Source organism: Acipenser ruthenus, chromosome 32 (assembly GCF_902713425.1).
Source record: "Acipenser ruthenus chromosome 32, fAciRut3.2 maternal haplotype, whole genome shotgun sequence".
NCBI lineage: Eukaryota > Metazoa > Chordata > Actinopteri > Acipenseriformes > Acipenseridae > Acipenser > Acipenser ruthenus.
This window is the reverse complement of record NC_081220.1, coordinates 113,244-123,554: the sequence shown is the minus strand read 5'-3', so window position 1 is coordinate 123,554 and position 10,311 is coordinate 113,244. Positions and strand designations below refer to the sequence as shown.

At 40.7% G+C, this 10,311-nt stretch overlaps 1 long non-coding RNA gene across 1 annotated transcript; it reads right to left on the bottom strand.

The window, feature by feature from the left end:
- Positions 1–1,186: 1,186 nt before the first annotated feature.
- On the bottom strand, positions 1,187–1,593 carry LOC131703244 (uncharacterized). Its single transcript, XR_009309735.1, has 3 exons — positions 1,502–1,593; positions 1,361–1,419; positions 1,187–1,270 (listed from the first exon to the last, which is right to left on the bottom strand). It is a non-coding gene; the product is annotated as an uncharacterized LOC131703244 (long non-coding RNA).
- Positions 1,594–10,311: the final 8,718 nt, after the last annotated feature.

Here is a 10,311-nt window from a genome sequence, read left to right as displayed (position 1 = left end):
TCGTACTTAAAGGCGCTCAAGCTGAAATCATAAATTAATCTAAAGTATGCTACAAACGAGGGAGCGACCTGTCCCTCTTTAGCGCGAACTCAAAAACTTACAGACTTCATCTAATACAATATCTCTCCCATTCGTAACCCTTCATCTAATACAAGATCTCTCCCATTCATAACCCTTCAGCTAATACAAGATCTCTCCCATTCGTAACCCTTAATCTAATTCATACATATCTACCCAGTCGCTCAAACTCAGCATATGGAAGAAACACTACCACCCTTATATGAGGTCTTGCATACATACAAGCTGCAGAAGCTGGGCTGGGACAGTGGAACTGACGGGAAAATGTGCCATCTAGTGGAGACACCCAAAATAACCACACACAGCTGCTGTTTAACTGTCTAAACTACAACCCAACAAGTTATACTGAACAGCATTATCACATCCTGACAGCCCTTACCTCCATGTAGTTTCTTTCACACAGAATCTCCCTCTCTGCCCATGGAGAATAGCGGCATGTCATGCTCTGAACATAGGAGGAAGCTGAAGTCAGAGAAGACACTGATTTGTACTGTCAGCTTGTAGGTCTCATCATTCTGGAAACAACGCCTAAAGTTAGTCCCAGCATGTCACCATTAGAAACAAGCTTACAAGAAATAAAATGATGACTCACAAAGCAAAGCAGCTCAGCACAGAAGCAAGTAATTTGGCATTTCCAAAGAAATCAACAGTGAGAGAGGGACACAAGTGCCCCCATTTTGTCTATGGAAAGAAATTCAGTTGGTTTTAAAAAACCGTACACGTGATCAAGCAAGGTCGAGATATAACAAAGTGAACACCCCCACCGCCCCGTCCCATCTACTTTATTTCAATTTTGTAAAAACGATTCATACAAATGGAATTAGACGCCCATTCGGTAAGTTTAGAGTAAATGATTTCTATTTCTGCGCACTTTCAGTCAACAAATCAGACTAAGGTTGTAGCAGCACAGGTATATTTAGTGCGATCAGCAACATACTTTTGAAACTAATGCAAGAGTTTCATACCCTGCATTTCACAAAAACGAAGCCTGGTTGCTGCCATACAGCGCAGGAGTGCTCTGTACTTAATTCAGGTTTTTACATTACGAGTCAACAGGCTTTGTACATCAAAAGCTTTCTATTCAAGAAAAATGATCACTCACCAATCACATTGATGCGAAAATACTTTCCAACAAAAGACTTATCCAACATCATCATCATAACACTCCCTTGACATTCTGTCCTCACCGAGCCTGCAGAAGACAACGATACCTGAAAACACACAACCGGCAAATAAACAGGAAGCTGAAAGGACAGCTCTGCTGAAGCGACCGTTATCGTACCTAGAGGGGGGTTCTGCGTCCAAACTTCAGTGACTAACACTGCTAACAGCAATGTTATTCTGCATTGGAAAAAAAAACACGCAAGTGAGAAACTCACAATAAAATGAACGTTTCTAAAGTAGAGAAAAGATCAACAATTACCCAAATCTAAGACAACACGGCATCATTAAATCCAAGGCAGTCCCGACCGTGAACTTCTTTCACCGTTATAAAGAAACAATAATAAAAACAAAACCGTCAGTAGCTGAGTTTGGTGTTCCTTAGTGCGCAATGGGTTTATAAAGAGGTTCAGGTGCTAATGTTACTAGAACTGAAGTAATTGTATTTTATCTTGCTCTTAATAATAATTGTACTGTGATTCTTGAAATGTTTAAAAATTTTTGTTTTACGACTGTAAGTCGCCCTAGTTAAGGGCGTCTGCTAATAAATAAATAAATAATAATTTTGCAAATGAAGAAACACATTTATATCATGCAGGAATCCAGGCAGATGTGTTGCCTGCGCCAGTTTGAGGGGACGAGAACGACAGCTCGAGTTCTGATGTGAACATCCACAAGTCAATTACACATTTTTACAATTTCACCAGACTGATAGGTAGGCTAAGTAGACATTAATGTAGACAATTTATTTGAGGCCACTTGATTTAAGAAACAGTGCAAAGCATCTCTTTCGCATGTCAGATTTGCCATGACAGGGGCAGTCCCGGGGAATAGAATGACCAAGTGGCAAATGGAAAGCACAGCGCTTAACCTGAAATACAACGCGCAGTATTGATTTAGAACAGACTAAACACAAATCGGATGGCGTGCTGGAAATTTGAATTGTAATCAATTTATTTAAGATTTGAAGTTCCCATTTCAATTATTGAGCGTAATTACATTCATTATTTTATGTATAATTAATATAATTAAAGCACATGTCTGAGGGGGTGTGTTCTGTACAGCTGTGCATTTGAGTAAAGTTTGTTGCGGAGTTTTAAACGTTCCTATGGCAACCGAGTCAACAAAACAAACGTCATCACGCATTGAGACGCAAGCTAAGGGCGAGAAGTAAATGGTAAAAAGTGAAAGCAGTGTGAGTCAGTGGAATTCTTTGATTTTTTGATTTTATCAAATGTTCACGATAATCATGTATTTTCTGTAAATGCGGAATGCAATTAGCTGATATGTAAAAGCATGAATAAATGAATGGTCTCTATTCCTAACGCATCGGTAAAGTTTAGTATAGTGCCGCTTTTGTAGCAGCAAGCAGGCTTGTTCCGTCGCCTTGATATTCTTTCTTGTGCTGAACAACCTCAATTCTACTGCGAGGTCCCTTTAGCATTACTACTAGTAGTAGTCGTAGTATTATTATTATTTATTTATTTATTTATTTCTTAGCAGACGCCCTTATCCAGGGCGACTTACAATTGTTACAAGTTATCACAGTACAAAATATCACATTACAGAATATCATAATACAGATAAGAGCAGTTATGAAAATACAATAAAATCAATTCAAGTAAGAGCAAATAAAGCACACAGTTCATTATAAGAACGAATTCGACTAAGAGCAGCTAAACCTGATAGTAGCTATTTACTTATATGAGTTCAGTAAGGACATGTAGGAAACATGATAAATACATGAGAATGATTTCAAATAAGAGCAATTACAGAAAACTTCATTATTTATACACAGTACTCTCCTGGTTATCCTGTAAATATTCTGTTTGCTGTATTTTAAGAATATCTGAAATGTCTATTTTTGCACAGGGTTTGGGTTAATCGTCATTTCAAAGGGTGAGTTGCGTTCAGAAAAAAAAATTCTATATATTACAACAAACAGTTCTACAAAATGGCCACACGATGGCAGCATTGCATAAGGAATAGTGAGAGCTGCTTTCTGCCCGCCTCCATGAAGTCCAGGTTCACAGCACAGGAAGCCCCGCGACCCGACACCGCCCCATGTGAGTTTAATTATTTATTCTTAAAACCAATACTATTTTAATTCACAACAGCGACTGATAAAACAGCCTTTCTACAACAATTGTCTTGTGGTCTCCAGGTAAGGGAGCTGTGTGGGTGATTGAGTGCGCCGCAGAGCGGAGTTACACTCGGCCACACAAGGAAATATAAAGAATGCCGTGTTCAGAGCTAACTTTACGATTTAGTGTGTAGATATATTGAAACGAGTGAATCTGAAGTAAAGAAAATATATGTGATCTCTAACTCGCTGTTTGACAAATAACAATTAAAAAATAAAAGCATGTGTGATGCTTATTTCCCTCCAAGTCTGTAACCACTGGCGCTCTTATGGGTGTTTGAAACCGCACATCACTTTGCGCGTATCCTTACCCATGTCTATTCCACAGGAGTTCCCTGGCTGTAGTTTATGTGGCTGTTCTTTGATCTCATGCAATGTTATAGGAGTGTGCAGAGCTGCTAGTCTGTGATGGTTGATTCTAGTGTGTGCAGAGCTGCTAGTCTGTGATGGATTTTATATTTGGATCACAGTTAATAAAAGTGACCAGTAGATGGCAGAAATTATATTATTATTTTTTTTAATCCAGTGCAGTCCAGCAAAACCAGTTTATTCTTGGACATTAATAACACCGCTATTAGATTTCTGTGGTGTGATTATGTTTCCATTTCCAATATGGTTCTTGTTAGTGTAAGTGACATTTCCTTGTACATTCTGAACCCCTTCTGTACATTTCAATTTCAGCCCTTGGGTTCCAATACAACTACTAAAGTTAAAAAAACAAGGATTAGTTACATGTTACTGTTTGCATCATTTCACCCTCATTCCATTAAAAAATAGTAATCAAACTCCAGAAGTGTGCTTCTAAATGTGTTTCCAAAGGCAGTCCATTTCTGCATGCATGACATACCTGTACAGTCCAAACCTGTTTGAGGATCCATTGCTCCTGATCCAATCTAAAGAAATCTGCATGCTGTTTGAATTAATAGACTTCTCTTCTCCTAGACAGGCAGCACAAACAGTGGAGCCGAGCAGCAAAGAAATAAAGAAAAACACTTCACAACAGTTCAGTGTAAAATCAATGCAAAGTTTATCAGTGGCTTCTGAAAAATGTGTAAAGCTGTTCTCTTTTAATAGCACGATCTCCACTTCACACTGTCTTACACAATGCAATTGATACAAAACTTATAAAGCTTTAAACATTCTATTTTAATGGCAGTGTTGATTTCTGTGTGCAGCTCTGGCAAAAAGTTTAGCATCACCGAGAATTTTAGGATTAAGACAATTAAAAGAAAACATAATTTAGATACTTTATTTATCATGATGTATCAACTAAACTACACAATGAGATCGCAAGTCTCCAGGAAGCCATCATTGTACAGTATTTCATGTTAGATTTCAATTTCTCAGCTTTTTTTAAGCATACAGGCAACTGCAAAGCGGTGTCTAATTTAATATGTTAACAAGATAACATTATTCAGCAGCTTTTATTTGACTATGAAGCAATATCTTATATGGTGATGCAAAACTTTTGTTAAAAGCTGTAGTTAAAACGTAAAAGTTTCGAATTCTCAACTCACACCTGAATGCATTAAAACAAAACATATGGCCATAGTTTAGATATTTTATTAAACATAATGTAATCAAAGAAACTACAAAATTGTATAGCAAAACTCTAGTGGAAGTCAAAATACTAGTACTGCATTTCATTTTAGATTCCAAAATGTCACATTTTTTAATTGTCAGTTTTTTGTTAAGTATATGGATAACTACAAAGTGGTGTGTAATTCAATATGTTAATTTAACATTATTCAGCAGGTTTCATTCGACTTTATGAAGCAAAATTATTTAATTCTACAGAATTAAAGTGAAAATGTCTAAATTGCAACACAATGCAAAGAGGTTTCTAAGTAATACATTCATATGAAAAAAACAGCAATAAAACAGAGTTCTGCATATAAGGTTTCTCTTCTTGCTATTTGATCTAAAACAAAATCCCTGAGTCGTGGGTCTAGCTTGTTCTCAGCTGCGTCCCCAGTGGGTTCAAAGCCCAGCTCAGGACACTGGAAATGCAGCTGAACTCGCACCGAGAACAAGCAGGCAGCAGAGAAGACTGAGCCCACACTCCAAGGCTTACATCATGATACAATAGCAAAGGAATTCCATGATACAAAGAGAATTCCATTTCTCATTTCATGAAGCCAATATCATCAAACCTGTAGCAGCCCCCCCACCCCACCCCACCCCCGTTGACAAGCTTGTATTTTTCAATGTCACTTTGGGATTGTTCAGATCCACTGCAGATCTGTATCTCAGGAATCATTGAAACTTTAAAAAATAACAACCCTTTTACACAGATATTGGAATCATAATAATGTACCCGTGTAGTGCATATTTAACTTTAATATCTCAATATCATAGGCTACCCCCAGTATGTTGGTAATGTACGAACATATTAGTTAATATTCATTTCTGAATATTCAGGACAAAGTCTCCATTAGGTGACTAATATTTAAATATAAAACCAGGGTTTTAGTCCTTCACAAATGTAATATTTCTTCTAAAACTATATTTACAATTCCATTATTACTATTTTCAAAAAAATCAAACAAACTATCAACAAAATAGAAAAGAAATATGAGGCTAAGTTATAAAAATATACTTTCCAGATTCAATGTCAAAAGAGGTTAAACAGTCAAATAACTGAGTCAATAAACTAATATTAAAAGTTCATATCTATCTATCTATCTATCTATCTATCTATCTATCTATCTATCTATCTATATATATATATATTGTAAACGATCTCACCCACTCGTGGTTCGTTGCCCCTTTAAGAATCGACCCGGCACACAGAAATGGATTTTTTTTAAGCGCGTTTGCGCAATTTTTTAATAAACAGGAAACAAACAAAATACACAAAATCAAAATAACACCTAGCTCTTCTGGAGCACTAACTCGACTTTCAGGAAACACCCTGACTAACGCGGGACAGCTAAGCTGTTTACCCGTCTTCACAAACACACTGGTTTCACACAGCACTTACTTTTTCCCTTATTTGGCTACTCGGAGACAGCGCACCTACTGCCTCCTTCCACTCAGCAGCCCCGAGCAGACTGCTTGCACTCCTTTTAAACTCCCGCACCTGGGCTTAATTTCTAATAACGCCCAGGTGCGGAAGACAATTAACAATAAAACAATTAAACAATTAACAAAACAATAAAGCAACACAAACAACCAAAGGAACATTCTCTCGCAGGGAGGTTTTAACCCCCTCCCTGCTGTTTCTCATAACCCGCTATTTTACATATCCCCCCCCTTGTCTTCCCAAGACACCGGCCATGAGACGGCCACCTCCTCCCCTAAAACACAACCACCCACCCTCGAGTCCATAAATGTCAATTTTCGCCCTCCTCCACGGGCGAACTCGAGGGTGGATCGGTCCACGTCCTGGGTCAGCCAGGTAGGGACCGCGCACCGGCGACGATGGACCCCACCGGTTTGTCAGGGGCGACCGGCACGACAACCGGGGCACTGGAGGCTGCAGTAGCGGGCAGAGGTCTGCAGCTGGGACCCAGTGCAGCGACGTCCGGTCAGCAAGGGGGAGCGACGTAGCGACCAGGGGGAGCGTACGCGACGTCTGGGAGCAGCACAGCGACGTCTTAATGTCCGGGAGGAGCGGAGCAGGGGACCAGGTGGAGAACTGTGCCCGATCCTGCCGACTCCTGGGCTCCAGGTCAAGTGAAGGGAGGTCCAGGCTAACCGACAGGGTGTCCAGGAGCAAGGGGTGAGGGACTGGACGCAGCGACACCGGACTGGACCGTAGGGGTGGTGGTCGGGGCTGTGGTGGAGGTACGCTCGTCACCTCCTCCCTAGGCTCCGGAAGCGGCAGCTCCTCCCCTCTGGGCTCTGGCAGCGGCAGCTCCTCCCCTCTGGGCTCTGGCAGCGGCAGCTCCTCCCCTCTGGGCTCTGGCAGCGGCAGCTCCTCCCCTCTGGGCTCTGGCAGCGGCAGCTCCTCCCCTCTGGGCTCCGGCAGCGGCAGCTCCTCCCCTCTGGGCTCCGGCAGCGGCAGCTCCTCCCCTCTGGGCTCCGGCAGCGGCAGCTCCTCCCCTCTGGGTTCTGGCAGCGGCAGCTCCTCCCCTCTGGGCTCTGGCAGCGGCAGCTCCTCCCCTTTGGGCTCTCGGGACGGCAGCTCCCACTTTTGTAGCAGCCGCTCCAGTTCCGTTGGCTCCCGCTCTTGTATTCTCAACGGGGCCCCGCCCAGCTCCTGTCTCTGCCTCTCCATCTTCTTAATCTGCTCCACCTGAGCAGCGGTGTTTTTATTGAACATCTCAATTAACTCTTTAAAATCTATTTGGGTCTCCAGGGGCGCCCACAATCGCTGCCACCAAATGTAAACGATCTCACCCACTCGTGGTTCGTTGCCCCTTTAAGAATCGACCCGGCACACAGAAATGGATTTTTTTTAAGCGCGTTTGCGCAATTTTTTAATAAACAGGAAACAAACAAAATACACAAAATCAAAATAACACCTAGCTCTTCTGGAGCACTAACTCGACTTTCAGGAAACACCCTGACTAACGCGGGACAGCTAAGCTGTTTACCCGTCTTCACAAACACACTGGTTTCACACAGCACTTACTTTTTCCCTTATTTGGCTACTCGGAGACAGCGCACCTACTGCCTCCTTCCACTCAGCAGCCCCGAGCAGACTGCTTGCACTCCTTTTAAACTCCCGCACCTGGGCTTAATTTCTAATAACGCCCAGGTGCGGAAGACAATTAACAATAAAACAATTAAACAATTAACAAAACAATAAAGCAACACAAACAACCAAAGGAACATTCTCTCGCAGGGAGGTTTTAACCCCCTCCCTGCTGTTTCTCATAACCCGCTATTTTACAATATATATATATATATATATATATATATATATATATATATATATATATATATATATATATATAAGGATCCTAAACCAATCATAAACGTTTACTTTAGTAACAGGCAGACTCAACACATACAAATGATTAAGTTTATTAAGTCTCACGGAAGTAAGAAGAATATAAAAGTTAGAAATCATGGTTCCAAAATTATAAGTAGAGACACAAGCAGGAGTAACACATTTAAACACACATTTTCATAAGCACGCAGGCTCCCGTATGGTTACGTGCACGCAGGATTCACACACAGTACATACAGTGATTGTGTTAAGCAGCGTTTGTTGTGTTGGTTGGAATGAAGATTGCATTTTTGTTTCAACAAGTTCAGTTCGGAAGCAGTTGCAGTTGCCTTTAGTATGAAGCTGTAATCTAGAGTTACTTGAAAACTTGTAGCTACATTCCATTAATGTTTAAATGGTTCTGACGTTCATAGTTGTTATTTTCAAATGCACACAATATCATCAGATCAGTTAAAGTCTTATCTTGTTTCAATTGTTCATTAAAGTATAATTGTTTGTATTTTTCATATCAGCAAAGTGTTACGTTGTATTAAATGTTTTTACTTCTGGTTTGCATGTAGATACAGACGTGCTCAAATTTGTTGGAACCCCTCCACAAAAAACGAAGAATGCACAATTTTCTCTTAAATAACTTGAAACTGACAAAAGTAATTGGCATCCACCATTGTTTATTCCATATTTAATAGAAATCAGACTTTGCTTTTGATTTTTTATTCAACATAATATTGTAAATAATACAACAAATGAAAATGGCATGGACAAAAATGATGGGACTGCTAACCTAATATTTTGTTGCACAACCTTTAGAGGCAATCACTGCAATCAAACGTTTTTTGTAGCTCTCAATGAGACTTCTGCACCTGTTAACAGGTAGTTTGGCCCACTCTTCCTGAGCAAACTGCTCCAGCTGTCTCAGGTTTGATGGGTGCCTTCTCCAGACTGCAAGTTTCAGCTCTTTCCATAGATGTTCGATAGGATTCAGATCAGGACTCATAGAAGGCCACTTCAGAATAGTCCAATGTTTTGTTCTTATCCATTCTTGGGTGCTTTTAGCTGTGTGTTTTGGGTCATTATCCTGTTGGAGGACCCATGACCTGTGACTGAGTCAGAGCTTTCTGACACTGGGCAGTACGTTTCGCTCCAGAATGCCTTGATAGTCTTGAGATTTCATTGTACACTGCACAGATTCAAGGCACCCTGTGCCAGGCGCAGCAAAGCAGCCCCAAAACATAACCGAGCCTCCTCCATGTTTCACTGTAGGTATGGTGTTCTTTTCTTTGAAAGCTTCATTTTTCATCTGTGAACATAGAGCTGATGTGACTTGCCAAAAAGCTCCAGTTTTGACTCATCTGTCCAAAGGACATTCTCCCAGAAGGATTGTGGCTTGTCAATATGCATTTTAGCAAATTCCAGTCTGGCTTTTTTATGTTTTTCTTTCAAAAGTGGAGTCCTCCTGGGTCTTCCATGGAGCCCACTTTCGCTCAAAAAGCGACGGATGGTGCGATCAGAAACTGACGTACCTTCACCTTGGAGTTCAGCTTGTATCTCTTTGGTAGTTATCCTTGGTTCTTTTTCTACCATTCGCACTATCCTGCTGTTCACTCTGGGGTCGATTTTCCTCTTGCGGCCGCGCCCAGGGAGGTTGGCTACAGTTCCATGGACCTTAAACTTCTTAATAATATTTGCAACTGTTGTCACAGGAACATCAAGCTGCTTGGAGATGATCTTGTAGCCTTTACCTTTACCATGCTTGTCTATTGTTTTCTTTCTGATCTCCTCAGACAACTCTCTCCTTTGCTTTCTCTGGTCCATGTTCAGTGTGGTGCACACAATGATACCAAACAGCACAGTGACTACTTTTCTCCATTTAAATAGGCTGAATGACCGATTACAAGATTGGAGACATGTGTGATACTAATTAAAGAAACTAATTAGTTTGAAATATCACTATAATCCAATTATTTGTTATCTTTTCTAAGGGGTACCAACAAATGTGTCCAGGCCATTTTAGAATATCTTTGTAGAATAA